This window comes from Urocitellus parryii, chromosome Y, assembly GCF_045843805.1.
Source record: "Urocitellus parryii isolate mUroPar1 chromosome Y, mUroPar1.hap1, whole genome shotgun sequence".
Lineage (NCBI taxonomy): Eukaryota > Metazoa > Chordata > Mammalia > Rodentia > Sciuridae > Urocitellus > Urocitellus parryii.
In genome coordinates this window covers 25910988-25929934 of record NC_135548.1, presented here as the reverse complement: position 1 = coordinate 25929934, position 18947 = coordinate 25910988, and the positions used below count along the sequence as shown (strand labels likewise).

The window sequence follows — 18947 nt, the reverse complement described above, 5'->3', positions numbered from 1 at the left end:
CCTCAACATCAACACTGTTGATATTTTGTACCAGAAAATAATTTGTTGAAGGTAGAGTTTTGTCCTGTGCATTGAAGACTAGACTCATCCTGGACTTTAACCCTCTAGAGACTAGCAGCATCACCAAATATGACAAGCAAAAATGTCTTAGTACATTGCCTAATATCATTTGTCTGATAAATTCCAGATCCTTTCACCCCTGTTAGAACTGTGGTCCTAGGCAAAGTCAATGGCACCACCTACTTGGACAATTGCAAAATCTTTCAACGAGGTCTCTTTACACCTTTCTCCTACAGTCTATTGGCTAAGGCTTCTAGAGAAATCCTTGTACACATGGTAACAATAAGTGAGTTCTTTGTTAAGTACATACCTTTGCAATTATAATACCATGCAAATCTTTACCTAAGAGGACCTACTGGATGTTACCCCTGTCTACTCTATTTTGTTCACTACACTTCCATCAGATTACCCTATTAACTGTGACTCAAATATGCCAAGGCCTAACCCAATTCAGGGACTCTGAATTTGCTTATTTCCTTGCTGAGATGCTGTTCACATCAATACTGATGTACCTGGATCTTTCTCATTGTTTAGATTTCATCAAAAATGTACACATGGAGAATTATTACAACTAATCCTACCTAAATGAGAACACTGTGGAATATTCCAAACTGTTTTCTCATTGTTGTTAAAATAACTTAAGCTATTGCTCTGTTTCTTTTTACTAACATATATATTTAATAGTATTGAGATTTTTGTCTGCCTTATTCATTATGCTTGGGTATAATAAACATTAGCTGTATCTACTGACTGCATATTAAATGAATTCCTCTATCAAATTTAGTTACTTAAAGTCTTTAAAAATTTAAATACTTTTTAAAATATATGGGACTGTGTGTAAAATACAGCTACTATTATGGTACATTGTTCAAAAATAAAAAAAAAAAACTGCTTCTCTCACATAAATTGTAAATAAGCATTGTATGGATATGAAGCAGACTATTCTTTGTAAAGAAATTAATTAAACTAAAAGTAGCTAGTCTGTAATAATTTTTATTAAATAATTTCATACTTAAATATCTGCATTTCTAATTTTTCAGAATTGCAAGCAGAGATAAACTTGAACATATTTGTACATATATTTCTGGGCCCCAAAATTATATCCTATGATACTTAGAAATAGACTCACTGGACCAAAGGAAATACATATTTAAAATTTGTTGGCTATATTGCCAACAAATTTTGGCAATATAGCCTCCAAATATCTTATGAAATGATAAAAAGTCCACGTTTCTATAATCTCTGGGGTTGGTCTGGTGTTATGACAGACCTGAAGACTGTATGCACCTGGCAGGCCTCCTGGAGCTTTGGAATCCAATCTGACACAAATTCAGGCATCAAGACTCAGTACATGAGTAGTGGCCTGAAGTCTGGGTCAGTGGAAGCTGGCCTGGCTCTGGGATTTCTTTGGGAAGGCCCCCTGTTGGTGTCTGGGGCAAAGTTCAATCTCCACTTTCCTTCTTCCTCCTCTAAGGGGTATCTCTCTTCATGTGATACTGCCTAGGGTTTGGGGGATCGGGGCATAGACAATGTAAATCTGTTCTCTACATTTTTGATATGACTTCTTATTTCTGTGCTATATTTGGGTGTTATAATCTCTTACCTAGGTTTTTAAACTCTTCGTGAAGTTATTTTCCTTGATGTTCCTGTGAGGAGAAGAATGATGGGAAGTCTGTTTCACCATCTTGCTGACTTCCTCTCTCTTCTACCTTCTACACATTATTGACATACAAATTCAATGTTAATGTGTTTATAGCAAGTTATATTTTTATTCATAGTTTGTTAAGGAAAGCTTCATTCAGGTTTACTTTAGACTTAAATTATATTCTAGTGTCATATTATTTTAGGAATAAAAAGTGAATTAGCACTCTATGTGTACATACACATGCGTGCACATTTATGTTACATTTTACATTCTGTTTAATTCAAAGGTAGGATACACTTTTTATATTTATTGTTTTTCCTATTTTCTATTGGTTGGTCATCTTCTATATAATTTCATTTGAATTTAGATAAACTTCTTATACTTCAAAAGCCACATCCCAAAGGAATCTATTGGATTTTTGCCTGTGAAGAAATATTTACACATTAATTTGAGGAAATTATAGATGCTTTGTATTTGCAATGTTTTCATCTGAGAACATGGCCATAATTTTATCTTTCAAAATCACACTTTATGTATTTTAGTGGTTTTGAATTTGGCATTGTTTATTCTTTCTGAGGTTATTCACATTGATTTATATATTTGAATACTTGTGTATTACATATTTGTTTATATACTTGTGTATTAATAATTACAAAATTGAAGTTACATAATGCATATAATAGTCATTTTACTAAATGAAGATGTTAATTCTGTTTTTTAATTTATAATAATGTTTTCTAGGAAGATAAATATACAGTAAACTAGTAAAACATTATCTCTGATTTTTTAATATTTATATTTGTTTTTGTTGTATTACTTTTCTTTTTAGAGTAGTATCATACATAGTTGTTATACCAGGTGTCCTTGTCTATGTTTTCTAATTATCAAACATTTTTAATGGATATAGTCTGTGATGTCATTTATCATTTAAGATGCATATGCTATGTGATGTTAAAGGCAATATCTTACTGTATATTGCAGGAAGCCATCCAGGAATTACATGTGGGTCTTCTCTTGGTATGGTAGCCAGGGAGATTTAGGTTTGGCATTGTGAACTATCCGTGGCTCTCCCACAGCAATACATTGCCCAATGCGCATGAGCTTTATCTCTACTAGGAAGATCCATCATAGTAGCTCCGGAGATAGGCATAACCCATTGGAAACTGGACAGCCCACCTTTAACCTTTTTTAGTGAAGAACATTCTATGGAAGGCCTTTGATGTTTTCCTATATAAATAAAGCAGGCACAGACCCATTTTGCCAGTGTATAGAAGCTTGATCTATCTTATTGGCTTGCCCATCCTGTCCGTGCTTTTGAAACTCTTGTCTGTGTCCTTTGGTTTTTTCATCATTCTATTTTTCATAGCTTTCATTTGTCAGCCAGCCCATTCCACTGAGGGGAACCCATTTCCACCACCTGCACAAGATGTGAGTGGGAGTGTTTAATAATTGATAATAATTAAATAATCAATTTTAATATTTGATCTGCATAACAGTATGAAACATTATGTATGAAGAATTATGTTTTTCTTTGTGAGGCAGTCAGAGAACTTTATAATTTTCACCTGGAGTTTTGATTTCTTGCCATTGGAATTAAGAATGCTGACAGAGGAAGCTCAGAAAAAACACACCACAAATTTAAACACATGGAATCCAAGTTAGTGCAGAGCTGCTCCTCAGTGCAGAAAGAGATGCAGGGGTCAGTCACAAGACGCATGTGATTGCCTGCCAAGTCCTCTGTTTATGCCTCCTAGTCTAGCCCCTGAGCACCTGGCCTGAACTCTATAGGGTTCTGAGGGGCACTGGTCTCCTAGTAAGGGATAGGTACAAGGTCAAGCCACTCCCTGCAGGCTTCTTCCCTTATGGCAACACAACAAACCAGTTGCTTTGCCAGGGCTTCCCTGACCCTTGGCCATGCTGTCCCTGCAAGAGCTCACAGGAACAACCACACTAGAGACATTGTTCAAGTGTGGCTGAAGGAGCTGATACCCATCAGGCCTGTCATCTTCATCAACACTATTTCTGATGTCCTCACAAGAAGATCTTTATCAGCCAAGTCACCATCTTCACCCACAGCTTCACCTGCTAACACAGTGGCTAAATAGTGGTGAGGATACCACACTTAATTGCAAATAGAGCTGCTCTTGCTCCTGGTGAAACTGCTGCTGTAACTTCTCTGTAACAGTGATAATTTTATCCCCCTGCAGCTGCAGGGAATCAACCCCCTTCATGTCCACTAGATCTGTGAGGAAGTCACTAATTTCTGCTTCATCATACAAGAACATGTAGAGGTCCTGGAGAAGTAGGAGTCACTGCCATCACTGAAAATGGCAGTTTTATCTATCAAGAGGTATGCCTTGATGTACTGGAGGCCAATGATCTTGTTAAAGAGCTCATTGACAAGGAGCCAGAGAAGCCCATAGAGTTTCCATGCATAGAAGAGGAAGACATGGACTTGCTCTAGAAATGCAAAAGCTGGAACAGCATTGTACAGAGTTGTTCTTCCTCTTGAGCCCCAGGTGAAATCCAGGAGAATGCAGACCTTGAGGTTGAACAGAAACTTCACTTGAAGAGACTTTTCTAAGGTACTCTCCAGGTACCTCACCAGCTTCTGCTCTAAAGGACTTGTTCTCAAGTAGAAGTGTGTCATCACAACCTGACTCTTTTTATCTGCCCCTTCATGAGCTGAAATAACTGCTGGGGAGGACATCACCCTGACAGGAGAGTGCACATGCCAAACTCTGGAACCAGACTCCTCATTCACAGGAACCTGTATTCATACTCTGGACACAGGTACCAATGTGGGAAGGTGACCTGGGGGACAGCTGGAGATAGTAAGGGAACAAATAGCAGCCATGGCAATCTGAGTCAGGGGTCCACGTCCCAGCTCTTGCCAATGTAGTCCAAGAGGTGCCCCAGGAGCACTGCCAGCCTGGAGCCCGCCCAGCAGCAGCAGGCCCAGCAGTTGCCTCCAGAGCACCAGGGCCAGATATGACGACTGAAGAAGTATAGTTTATTGAGCAGCAGAAAGAAATTATGGTGGAAATTTTGTGTACATTTTAAAATTCATTTCCTTTAATTTTTTTTTTACTGAGATTCTAAGGTTTACAGATAGCAGTTATACAATGTTTCTTATTTAATAACCAGTAATAATTATCAATTCATGTATATCCTTTTATATTGTTATTATACTCCTGAATTTTTAATTTGTATGCATTAGCCTTATTGCTAATTTAATCTTGTATTAGCTTTTTGTCAATGTCATTATTTGGTTTTATTTTTGTTTTTAATCAACATTGAGCATATACAGAAGCTATACATGCTTTATTTGTTTTCTTTATCATTAATTTCTACTTGCCATAGTTCTATTCATTATGTCTAAAAATTCAAAACTTAATAAAAGATAATACTAATAATGGTCTTTGTAGTTTATTCTTTTTTATTAGTATCCCAAAATTTTATTTATTCATTTTTCTATACTCAACTACTGGATATAGCTGAATATTTTATTACTTTCTACTTCTTACTAATAAGAATGCTGAATATCCTTGCATATGTCCTCGCATATCTATACAATTGAGCTGGGTGAAGACCTATAACTGAAATTTTAGTCTTTATGGTTGTTATGATATGGATATGAGATATCCCCCAAGGCTCTTATATTAATGCAGAAATGTTCAGAGGTGAAATAACTGGATTGTGAGAGCTGTAACTTGATCAGGCCATCCTAATTTGAACCGGACTTACCCCAGGGTAACTGTAGGCAGGCGAGGTATGGCTAGAGGAGGTGGGTTACTAGGGTGTTCCTTAAATGGGTTAATATTTCCTTCTGCCCCATTTTCTATATTTCTCTCTTCTTCCTGGCCACCATGACCTGAGCTACCTTCTTTTGCCACACTCTCTGCCATGATGATCTGCCTTACCTGGTGTAATGGATTCAGCCCACCATTGACTACACCTCTGAAACCAAAGCCAAAATAAGCCAAAATAGACTCTTCCTCCCTTGAATCATTCTTGTCAGATGTTTTGGTCACAGCAAGACAAAGCTAATTAACACAGAAATTGGGACCAAGTAAAGGGTTGTTTCTATGACTAATTTGACCACAAGGTGCAGAAGTCTTTGGAGTGTGTTTGTGGGAGGAGCTCAGAGAGTTTAAAGATACAGGCTGGAGATGCCTTATAATTTTATAAGTAGAGCTTAATGTGCAATTCTAGTGGAAGCTCAGAAGATTTAGAATGCTGATGGTGAAGACAGTGCTCATGAGGTTTCAGCAGGAAATAAGGATTCTATTAGGAATTTACTAGAGGTTATTTGTATTACATTCTGGCAATGAACTTTTTTAAAGTTTTGCCCATGTCCTGAGACTTTGTGTGAGGACAAATTTAAAGGTGAGGGACAAACCAGTCTGGCAGAGGAAATTTCAAGGCATCTCAGCATTCAGTCAGTGGAAGGATCTTGCTGACAGCTTTACTCAAAAGTTTATTGTGAGAATCAGAATCAGAAAGCAGAGCTAAAGGATTTTAAAACTTGAACTTTGGCCATAAAAATGCATGTAAAACTGGAACCCAGGAAAGGCCCCGTTGTTGAAGAGATTACAGTCACAGTCACTGAAGTATTTTGTACAGAGACTGTAGGAAAGATGGCTTGAGGGCATTTTCAGGAATTTGCCAAGACCATACCCACTGAAAGTTCAAGAAGCTGAAGGTAAAATTTCTTTGAGAAAAGATTCTGGGGACATCCTGTCTGCCCAGGGATACCTAGCAAGTTGTTTCTCCATTCTTAGTTTCCCAGGCACTCAGGAGCTGTTGCAGCCATGATCCCAGAAGGCCCTTCTACTAAGCAAACTGGCAGTAGCCCTTGCCATTATCAAAGTTATGCAGGTTCTGCTGGAATGCAGGATTCTGGAGTTAAGGGGTCATGAGTGCATCCACCGAGATTTTAAAAAAGCCAATTAGGGAGTGTAGCAGGGTCAGAATCCCTGTGGGCTGCCCCTGAAAGTGTGATGCATTAAGCTGTGAAGGTGAAGCTGAGCCTGAATGGAGACTCCAGGAATTAAGAGATGTCAGTAACAAGGACTGTGCCGAGAAAAGCTGCTTTCTGCAAAAAGAACCAGGCCAAAATAACAAACAACCAAACAATCCATATTCTCGAATATATGAAACTGAACATCTTTAGTATATATATATTATCCATTACATACTTTTTTTTTTCAGAACTGTATGCTACAGTCTTTTTCCTATGTTCTTTTTTTGGAGGTGGTGGGGGGGGTTGGTTTGTGGAGTTCCTCATATATTCTGGATATTAATTCTTTCTGAATTGATGAACTCATTTTATTATTATTCTTTCTGCTATTATTTTCTGAGCCAAATTTCCAGCCATTTTTTATTTTTTATTTTGAGAAGGGGGCTCACTAAATTGCCAAGGCTGGTTGAACTCACCATCTTTCTGTCTTGGCCTTCTAAATTGATGTAATTACAGTTATTGTAAGGTCAGGCACCAGTGACCAAAAGGAGGCAGATTAAAAGGTTGCTGAACAAGGATTATTGAGATTTGCTCCCAGGGAGGAGACCCTCCAGACCAAAAGGGTGGGTCAGGTGAATTGCTACTGGGCTCAGCCAGATTAGAATTTTTATTGGGTTTAGGGCAGGAAGGGAGGGCTTGGGACAGGAAAGGGAGATTTTTAGAGTCCCTTGTCCTACTGAGGTTGGTCGGGGGAGCTTGCTGAGATCGGGATTGGTCAGAAGACCCCACTGATTCACAGGTGGTTCTGTTGGTGCCAGATTGGTGGGTTGCCTCCTGCTTTGTTCCTTAGCCATGTCAAACTGACCCAGCAGTTATGTGTGCTACAGAGCCTGTTTTTTGTTTCTTTGTCTTTTGGTGATGGGGTAATGTTTAAATCCAGTGTTCTTTTATCATTTATACATGTTTTCACAACTCACACCTTGATTCTCATTGATATCTATGTTGTTAAATGTTTCATTAAAAGACAGAAATCAGATCTCTTATCAGTTAGGCTAAACAATGATAATGTAATGTGAAGATTTGTTAAATATAAATAAAAATTAGGTCAACTTAAAGATCTAGAAGAGAATACTATATCACAGTGTTCCCCTAGACTGGGGAACTGAAAGAAGACATTGAAATCATTAAGATTTAGAATTTGGAGGAAGGGCCAGATGTAACACAAACTCAAGACATTTGAGACTGGGTCATTATTATCTGGAGTCAATGCCTCAGCATGGTAGAGGGCCCCCTTGTCTGGGACCCAGAGTGCTCAGGAGAGGGTCCCAGTTTGCTGATGTTAATGACACTGAGTTGTCTCAATGAGATTAATTCTGTTGCAAACTAAATGAAACTAATGTTAAACAAGAGACTTGTTGGAGTGAAGAATGGGTGAGTCGACACTCACAGGAACCTGAAGCAAACAAAATGGAGCAAAACTGTTTCTCTTTCCTAGACTTTTAGTCTCTCTATCACCCTGTATTATCAAATTCTAACAACAAATCAGGAAGCAAAGCCCCCACTCAAAAGCTGGGAATAACAAAGAGGGTGTGGAATCAGAAAGACAACAAGGTAAAAAAATTGTCACATCTATCTCAAAATTAAAAGTATAGTCCATGGTATAATCAGATGACTACTTTTCATTTTTGAAAGTTAATTCTTAAAGATCCACTTTAATAATCTCAATCTTGTCCTTCTTAACAATGGATTCTTAACCGTGTCTTTCTTCTGCTCAAGGAAGTTTCTGTCTACTGTGACTTGTTAATTACTTTCCTATTATTTTCAACTCTTTGGTTTGTTATACACATAGACACACACACACACACACACACACACATGCACATGAATACATATATAAACATATACATTATATTTAATATGTATTATGATTTGGATCAGGAATGTTCCCAAAGTTTCATGTGTTGAAGATTTGCTTCACTGTGCAGCAATGTTCAGATGTGGGAATTTGAGGAAGTAATTGACCTCATTGATGGATTCATGTATGGAGGGACTCGGAGCTGAAGATTATTAGGAAGTGGTAGAAACTGTAGAAGAATAGAGGGAGTGGGACCTTGAGGACATTCCCTTGGGGATTTCTTCTTGTCCCCTGCCCCTTCCTCCTGATCCTTCTCCTGCTCCCACTCCCACTCCCACCAATTATTAGGTATGAGCTCACAATAAAGGAAAGCTGACTAACAGTATGCATGTATATTGGTAGAGGGTTTGAACACTGATTTCTTTACCCTAAGTGTCTTTTGTTTTGAAATATTTTCTTTCTTTTCCACTTAACCTGGGATTGTTTTTCTTCAACATTGTAGTTCAAGCAGCATAAATTTGTTTACAATATTTATTATTTCTAATGTAGGCAAAAATTTTCTCTTAAGTTTCTCTACACAATCTTGAACTCATCTCCTTACTATCTACTTTATTCTTATTTTTTTTCAATTAACTGTAACTTATGTCATCTTAAGAATTCTATACCACCAAATGTACATTTTCTTAAATATTTTGGGTTATAATGAATGTATTTTTGCTCAGAGAATAAGTGTTTTAGTCAGTGTTTTCACTGCTGTGAACAATCAAATGACAAAAACAATTTTAGAGGAGAAAAAGTTTATTTGGTGGCTCATAGTTTCAGAGATGTTAGTCCATAGAAGGCCAGCTCCATTCCTTAGGGCTTAAGGTGAGGCAGAACATCGTGGCAGAAGAGTGAGGAGGAAAGCAGGTCAGGAAATGGCCATCAAGAAGCAGAACAAGAACTCTACTCAACAAAGACAAAATATATACCCCAAAGGCATGCTTCCGGAGACCCAGTGTTGAGGGCTACAACCAAGTCAAGATGGCACCTGGCAGTTTGCCAGGAGGAGCGGTTTGTGAAACAATGCCACCGAGCCATTAAGATGGAGGGATTCCTTATTGGCTGACTGCTGTATCTAGATGATCCTAATTGAGTCAAGCTGTGTGTAATCAGTTAGGAATATATACCTCTGCTGTCCCGCAATAAAGCGGCTCCTGCTAACTTGGGTGCCCGCTACCTTGAGTTCCCGCTCAGTTCCCGTTGAGTTTTCCCACAATAAAGCAGATCCCATTTCAACCTTCAAGTCACTTGTCACCTCCCGATTATTTGTGCCCAGCTGGACTGCGGCAACCCAGCAATAACCTACCTGACTACAGTTACTACTCAGTTAATCCCTACCAGGATTAGTGCACTGATTGGGTTAAGGATCTTCTAACCCAATCATTTCACTTCTAAACCTTCTTGCAATATCTTACACATGAACTTTTGGAAGACACATATCTAAACCATACTGCAGGATATTCTTATTTTATCAAAAGATGTACACTTGCTATGTTGTACTTTGTTCTGTTTTCTTATGTGCTTTTTATGTCCTGTAATTGAGCATTTAGAACCCTTAATTTCTTTTTCACAGTAAATTTAATTGCTGTCAAAAATCTACTCTCAAATATATTGCTAGCTATTTATTTAATATTGATCTTCTATTATTTTCAAAATCTATTAGGTAAGAAAGGAAAAATTGGCCAGAATCATGGATATCAAACTGATAGCAACCTATCCCTTTAATTTATTTTTGTGTTTGAACAGACTTATTTTCTACTATATACTTTTCTCTTTCAAACCTTCCACTTGCAGCATCCTCAATATGGAATAATATTTCTAAATATTACTGAAAGATTTCTTTTGGCTACAATTTTTGAGGAAACCCCAAAATTCTACCATCACCATTTCTGGAAAGTTGATGCATAGGAGTGAAAAGGAATTAAAAGTACATGCATCCTAATGATCCCATAGTGATAGGATGCTACATTAAAAAAAAAAAATTGTACAAGCTTCCTAGAAATAGTGATATTTATCAGAAGGAATTAAAATGGATACATGGATATAAAGCCTCCTTGCTTCATCATTATATTAATTCATCATGTTATTGTGTAATGAATACACACATTAATATTTTAATATATTACTTATCTTATTCTAGATTATTTTAACGATTATCTTCTGTTATGGCTTTGTAATACTTTCTTATAACTTCATTTTGAAACATATTAATATATGTGTATTTTGTCGTATTTTCCAATATTAATCAGAAATAAACAGAGTATGATATTTAATGGAGAATATAATGGCAAGTACTCACACATCATTATAACCAGTTTTCCATCTAGTTTTTTCTAATGCCACATTTATATTTTCTAGGCATTCAAATGAATTCAATTTACAGGTTGTGTCTTGGTTACCTGGATATATAATAGCTTTAGAAATTCTGTTTATTTTATGTCAGATATTAAAATATGATGCTAATACAATTTGAAGTTTACATTCTTGAAATTATTTGCATTTTAACTAAGTAAATTATCCCAAAGTTGGATCTTATTTTATGAAAACACTTTTCATTATTTTATTTTTTACTTTATATTATCTGTCTACTTTAAATCAAAATAGCATGACTCTAATTTGGGCATCTATTCCCATCTCTGAAGTGTGATTTAATAGCCTCAACATTCTATGGTTTGATGAGTGTCTCTTAACGGCTGTGTGCTTTTCCTGTGTTATTCACACAGAAGCATAATCATGAGAGGGTGACTTTTTCAGTTCAGACCCAGAGCAGGAAATTGTTTCACATCACCCTATCACCTTCTGACTTTTTCTTCCCCCCCACCCTTGATTCTGCTGACGGGAATTTTCTTCTTGTTTTTTTTTTTTTTTTTTTTTTTTTTTTTCATATATCATATCACTAATGTGTCATTCTAACCTTGCTGATGTTTTTCTGAATATTTTAAAACAATTTTTCCAATTAAGATTAATAAAAACAGTGCACAGACCTCCTAAGTTGAGGTTATTTTGATACCATTTGTTGTGGAAAACTATGAAATTGGCTTAGGGCTTAAAATTCATATATGTGTTCTGATGGATTCAAAAGCAAAATTAGATTGATTTCATGAAACTTTTTGGTCAGTATCCCAATAAGATGGAGAAAGCTAAGGAGTAGATATATCTTCTTAGGCCAGCACAGCTGAAAACTTATTTGGTGAATAAGGAAAATATAGCAAAACAGTGAATAGACAGTGTTATAATTTCAGACTCACCAGACAATGTATGCATTAGGGATTCTTTTTAGTTTCTTTTTTGATTCCTGCCTTGGCGTGCTTTCTTCAAATTTTACATTGAAGCTAGATCTTTCTGGGTTTTTGTTTTCTTTTCTTTACTTTTTTTTTCTGGGGGGGGGTTGGTTTTTGTTTTTTTGTTTTGTTTTTTCCCCTTAAGTTACCTCATACACAGATACTGATATATTATCTGAAGATACCCACAAGTAGGCCTGAATTTTAATAATGATTTGACACACTTGGAAAAAACAACACAACCATTTCATGATTCATTATCCCAAAACCAACTCATACATTCACTCAGACTCTCATGTTAATAATACTAATGGAGCTGTGCCATTTATGTTCTGTAGGAATCAATGCATATTTTTTTAACAATGTTCCAATATCACGCATGATGCCTAAAGCCATATGGACAGGCCCTTGTATGATGCCTGTCAATACTCTATTTCTTTTTTTAAAAAATATTTATTTTTTAGTTGTAGTTGGACACAAACCTTTATTTAATTGTTCATTTTTATGTGGTGCTGAGAATGGAACCCAGGGCCTCACACGTGCTAGGCGAGTGCTCTACCGCTGAGCCATAACCCCAGCCCTTCTATTTCTATTTTTATATTCAAGTTTTGGTATTCTTTTTTTCTTAAATCTGAAACCCCAAATTGTATGATATTTACTCTTAGTCTCACACATCTATAAAAGAAAAAAGAAGAGAAAGAAAAAAACTAGTGTGTTCATTTACTGAATCACGTCTGGCTACTAATGAACTCAGAAAATTTATGATTTCTCTACCAGAAGAAATAGTTTTCCAGCCAGGGCTTTATGTATATCATATTTCCAACAAGAAAACACTCCAACAAGGAAAAACAATTTGTGTCATGTTTCTGAGTATGAAATGCAAACAAAAGTTAGAAAATCTTTCCTGGGACATGATGCAAGAGAGTGGACAGAAACAATTGGACTAAAAGGCATGCTCCAGGTCATATAGCAACCACAGGCCAAGGTAAATATGTTGTGAAATGTTAAAAGGGCAGTGACTGGCTGCATTTTAATTTTATAACTATTTGCTATAGTTGAAAAATAATTTATAATTGCTAAAGATACTATAAAATTATTAGACTCCCACTACAATAGTAGACTGGCTAAGATATATTACAATATTTCTTGATAAATCATGCTTTAGGACTATAGAGTATAGTAACAGCAAACAATTCATTCTACTTCTCACACTTAGCATAGTTCTTTCAGACTTCTTGGTCTGAAATGTGGTGCCTTAGATACAGAGCACTCTTTTCATATCCAGTCGTCATTCTCATTATCTGCCTTACAATCACCTGATATCCCACCTCTACTTGAATTGTTCAGATTCCCTGAACACACTTTGCTCACACAAATGTTTGCCTTTTCATATACTCATCTTTCTGCCTGGATTCTGCCCCACTTTTCTTTTAACAGCAGTAACTGTACTGACCCCTTCCCACCATCCACTTATGTTATGATTTGGATGTCAGATATACCCCAAAAAACTCACATGTGACACAGTGCAAGAAGGTTCAGAGGAGAAATGATTGGGTTGTAAGAGTCTTAACCCAATCAGTGATTTAATCCCCTGCTAGGGATTAACTGAGTGGTGACTGAAGTAGTGGGGTGTGGCTGGAGGAGATGGGAATTGGGGCATGGCTTTGGGTATATATTTGTATCTGGCAAGTGGACTCTCTGCTTCCTGATCACAGTGTGAGCTGCTTCCCTCGACCACACTCTCCCACCATGATGTTTAGCCTCGCCTCGAGCCCCAAGAAATGGAGCCAGACTTCTATGGACTAAGATCTCTGAAACTTTTAGCCCTCAAAGAGACTTTCCTCCTCTATAGTTGTTCTGGTCAGATGCTTTAGTCACAGCAGTGAAAAATCTGACTAAAACAACTTAGTTCCTTTCTTCAGATGTTCACCTGATCAAATGTTTGCTTCAAATATAAGTTGCTTACATTTGAAAACTCTCTAGGCCAATAACCTACTATAGCTCTAGTCCCTTAAGTGCATTAAATTCCCTGTGGTAAGATCAATACTAATAAGACTCATTTTATTGCAGTTGAGAACATCGTGTCAAGAAATATTAAATATAAATGTTAAGATTTATTCTGCCTAAATCCTAAATGGAAATATTTACAGTATTTTTGACCATCCAAAGCCTAGTTTAGGCTTTGATTTTTCCATGAACCCCTTTCTAATTCACATAATTTAAATTTATCTTTCTTTTGTGTTCACAAGAGACATCGTTAATACTTTTCACTGCCATATGTCAAAATCTTGTTTCAGTAGAACCTAAAGAGGAGCTTTTTTTCATCGAGTAGTTTTTATAGATGAATCTTCATTTTTCTAAAATGGGAAAGCATGATGTTATTTATTTATTCAAATTGCACAAACAGGTACAGCTTATGGCAATATACCAAAGAAAATAACTCAAGTCTGCCCTCAAGGAGCTAACATCATATTAGAGGAAACAGGGAATAGCCACAAAAGAAAAGGGAAGATGCAGGATTCTAATAGGTGGAGAGAGGGAGTTAACAAGGACCATGAAAGAAGAATGATGTGTCCCTCTACCAGGTTTTAGGTTGGTGAATTTTACTAAGTTTGGGGATATGGTGAATTTACTTACATTAATTTGCATATCTATAATTGTCAAATTATGTTAGTAAATAAGGGGTAATAATTAAAGTTTGATGTTCTGTATTAGGCTTCAATCCATAACTTTGTTTATTAACCTGTATGTTATTATGGCAGCAAGTTTTAGGCTGAGTTTATAACATGTACCAACATTTCTTGGTAAGCAGGAACAAAAGCAAACTTCATGAAATCCTGCTCACTGCCCAGTCAGGGGCTCTAACAAGTACCTTGCATGAAAAAGTTTCCTGAAAGGCAATGCAGAAGTACTATAACATCAGGTTCTAAAAGCTTCCTCATGGGATTAGATTAAAGAATTTTCCATTGATTAGGAAACAACGGAACCAGAATTCTGGATCTAGAGAGTTGTTTCAGAGGTGTTGCACTACCAGGATTGTGAGATTCTGGTAGCTTTTGTTCTGAGTAATGAAATACAGCGGGTAAAAAAATTGTATTTAATCCAGAAGCTAATTAACAAAATCTTTGAATATTTAGAAAAGGGTTTGGAAATTTTTTCTATAACCACCCTTTAAGTATGTATGATTGGCAAAATATGCAAAATAATAAATAATTTTACCTAGAGTACAGTTATAAATTTCAGGGAACAAGACAATGTGAGATCACATTTAGTAAAAAGTTACCTAGGATACAGTAAACACAACTGCACAATGGCACATAGGGCTGGAAAATTTTCTGGTAGAAACTTCTAATTGTCTTCCAATTCTCATTTATTCCTTTTTATATGATATTATAAACACCAATTATTTCTGAGGGATAAGGTCACCTACAATAAAAAGAATATTTTCCAACATTTTACCAGTTAGAAATTATCATATATCTAAGCTCTGAAAAAATTTATGTGAGAAGTAAGTTGTGCACCATAAAAGACTTTTAAAGGAAATATTGTGCTTCTTCTTCCATCTCATCTTCCTCCAGCTGTTTGAACTGAGACTACGATGGCTCAGGACAAGAGGGTTAGTGGACAAATCTCCATGGAGTTTTAACATTACTGCATATTTTCCAAGCAAGAAATTTTGACAATTTTTATTTACACCATATTTCCAAGGATATTTGTATGTCTAACATCAATAAAAGATGGGGAAATAATGTCTTCCTTTACAGTAGAGAGCAGCTTTGTTCCTTGAATAAAAATAATATCTCCCTTCAGGACAAAGTTCAAGTAGATTTGCTGGCAACTCTCTTTAAAAAATAGCCCTTCCTAAATTTGAGATTTCTCAAAAGTGAAATAGACTCATTATATGTGCAGTGTTTGCCTCAATCTCTGTGAATCACCCTGGAGGGCCTTTGGGGTCAAGGGAAAGCAACATGAACATGAAACTCATGTTGTCTATTGTACTGTAAGTGATGAAGGCATTTCTCTGGGAACAGGAGACTATGCCTTCTTCCAGCATCTGAAACTATAACTTCCTAGCTTGTGTAATTTATGGGGTTAAAATCTCAGAATCATCACATTATTGATAGAGTCATATTCTAGAGATTATGTAATTGAAAGTGAAGCTGGGTGCAATGGCATATGACTGTAATCCCAGAAGCTTGGTAGGCTGAGGCAGGAGGATCTCAAAGCCAGCTAAGGCTGGCTTTGAAAGCGAGATGCTAAGCAACTCAGTGAGACCCTGTCATCAAATAAAATACAAAATAGGATTGGCTCAGTGGTTGGGTGCCCTGAGTTCAATTCCTGGTACCCAAAAAAAGAAAAAGTGAAAAGTATCCTAGGCCTTAACATCTGCAAAATCATATTCTGTTGTTGTTGGTGTTTTTATTATTGTTGTTGTTGTTTTGGGGGAGAGTACTGGGGATTTACCCTAGGGATAATTTACTTCTGAACTATAGCTCAGCACTTTTTCTTCTTTCTTTCTTTTTATTTATTTATTTGTTAATCTATTTATTTATGTTGAGACAGGGATTCATTAAGTTGCTTAGGGTTTCTCTAAGTTACTGAGGCTGGCCTTGAACTTGTGATCCTCCTATTTTAGCCTCTAAGTCACTGGGATTATAGATAAGTACCACCATTCCCCAGCACAAAGCCACTTTAATACAGATTTGGACACAGCTTACTGAATATAAGATGTATTTCCTAGAACTGCTGTATAGTTCATACTAGAATAGTATTATATATACCAGAGTAGTATTATCTTGGATAAGTAAGTATCAAGGCACTGAAACTTGGTGTCTAAACACTGTGTAAAACTGATTAAAACTATAAAACATAACTTATAGGTGCTGACCAAACAGTTATGAAAAATAGTAGGGAAAACTCAACTCTTTTCTATTTTCAGGAGAGTTCTAAAAAAGTTTACTTAAGGATATTTTTGAATCTCCTGCCAGTTCCTAGCATTCAAAGTATATGCTGGTCAATATTTGTAACAAGCTGAACTAGGAACCTAATGACCCCTAAAAATGTTGTATTTCTGTCCTTTTCTCATTGCCTAAGAATGAAATCACAACTCCATAACTTAACATAAAACTCCTTTTATTCTCAGTCTAATCTTTTCATCCTACCAGCTGCATTCCTTCCTGTCCTTCACTATCACCTCTTCCATAAGAATGATATATCTGCCAATCTTTATATATCACCGGCTATGACCTTTTATGACCCTTGTCTTTACACATAAGCTTTCCTCCTTTTTTCTTTATGTTACAAATTGTTATTCATCTTTCAACTCTAACTTGAAATGACACCTTTCCTCTCTTGCTATGAAACTGTCAGATGCCACTTCCTATGTTGTCAGAGTATTTACTTGCAGCATTAGACTCTTCTTGTCTCTTCAGACTCTCAACATCTAATTTGTTGTCTTAGTGAAAGAAAGCAGGGAATCAGTCTAAACTCTGAGGAAATACATAGTGAGTGAGGGATGATAACCTTAGATCATTTTTTATGACAGTCAGTGTGCATATTGGAGAATTCATCCTAACTGCTAAGAGTATATTATTTCTATGCTATGGTTGTTTTTAAAATGTTAAGAGTTAATTAGAATAATATTGTTTATTTTTACATTATAGTTCTCGTTTTGGTCTGTTTGTTTGTCTGTACTAGGGATTGAACTCAGAGTGCTCTACTACTGAGTCAAATATCCAGGCCATTTTTAAATTTAAATTTAAAGTTTTATTCATATTTTGAGACAGAATCTCACTAAATTGCTGAGGCTGGTCTCAAACTTGGGATCCTCCTGTCTCAGCCTACTGAGTTGACAGGATTATAGGCATATGCCACTACACCTGGTTACATTCTAGTTGTTAGTCATTTATTCTTAGTTTGGATTACAAGAAGTGGAAAGTAGATGATGTCAATTGATTCCATATATTCATAAAGTACAGGATACATTTTTTTTTCAAATGTGGGAATACATCTCATGGTTTTAATGATGACTTGGGAAACAGCCATCATTAAGGACATTGTTATTGTTTTATATGCATTGTAATTTCTAATTTCCTTTTCAAGTACTTTTGTGCAGAAAAGTCCAATGTATTTTCTACTGTTAATTAAATGTCCTTAGGTTTGATATTTTATGTTATTGAAATTATGATAATTGCTTTTTTATATGTATGACATATCATACATTGAATAACATGAAAAGGATACCTTATATATCAAATGAAAAAAACATCAATAATGTAGTTTAAGCTTTATTAAGTAATTTGCAACATAATAGCTAGCCTATATCAGTATTAGTTTATGAAAAGAACTGTCAAATATCATTTCATTTTTATTGAGGCGTCACATGAATTTCTTGAGTGTATAAACCCCGTATTAATGGATATTATTAGGGAGGATTCATAATATGTGTAATTAAAACAAATAAGTCAATGATAAGATAACCTGTGGAACTTTGCAGAAATATTTTGTTTACATATAAAACATATGCTAATACATATGTTATAGCTAAAAATATGCTATACTATTTCTACAAGGTAAGCAGTATGTTTAATTAATTATCTTGTAATTCTTATATTCTTGGAGAAAAGAATGTGGGATGTTTATTAACTCACTGATTCCACCCGCATAATAAGTAGATTTTTCATTGAATAAATTTGGTTTAATGCATAATATCCTAATTTTTATTAAGTGCTTTATTTCTATTCCTAGTTTATTGAGAGATTTTTATTGTGAAAGTGTACTGAATTTTGTAGAATACTTTCTTTTTGGTTTTGAGACAATTATGTGACTTTTAGACTTATTCTGTTAATATGGTGTATGGGTCACTTTAATTAACTTTTATATATTGAAACATCTTTAAGTCCCAGAAGTAAATCCTACTTGATCATGGTATGTAAGTATTTTAGTGTGCTGTAGAATTTAGTTTGCTGATACTATGTTGAGGATTTTTTAACCTATGTTCATCAAGAATATTGGTCTCTAGCTTTCTTGACTTTACCTGCGTTGACACTAGGGTAATTATAGCCCCATAAAATATTTAGGAGTGTTCCCTCCTTGTTTTTG

The 18947-nt window shown here is 35.8% G+C and overlaps 1 protein-coding gene across 1 annotated transcript in view; it reads left to right on the top strand.

Annotated features, from left to right (window-relative positions):
* LOC144250990 (kelch-like protein 1) overlaps positions 1-18947 on the top strand; it is a 381896-nt gene that overhangs the window by 333828 nt on the left and 29121 nt on the right. The gene's annotated exons all lie outside the window — the stretch shown is intronic.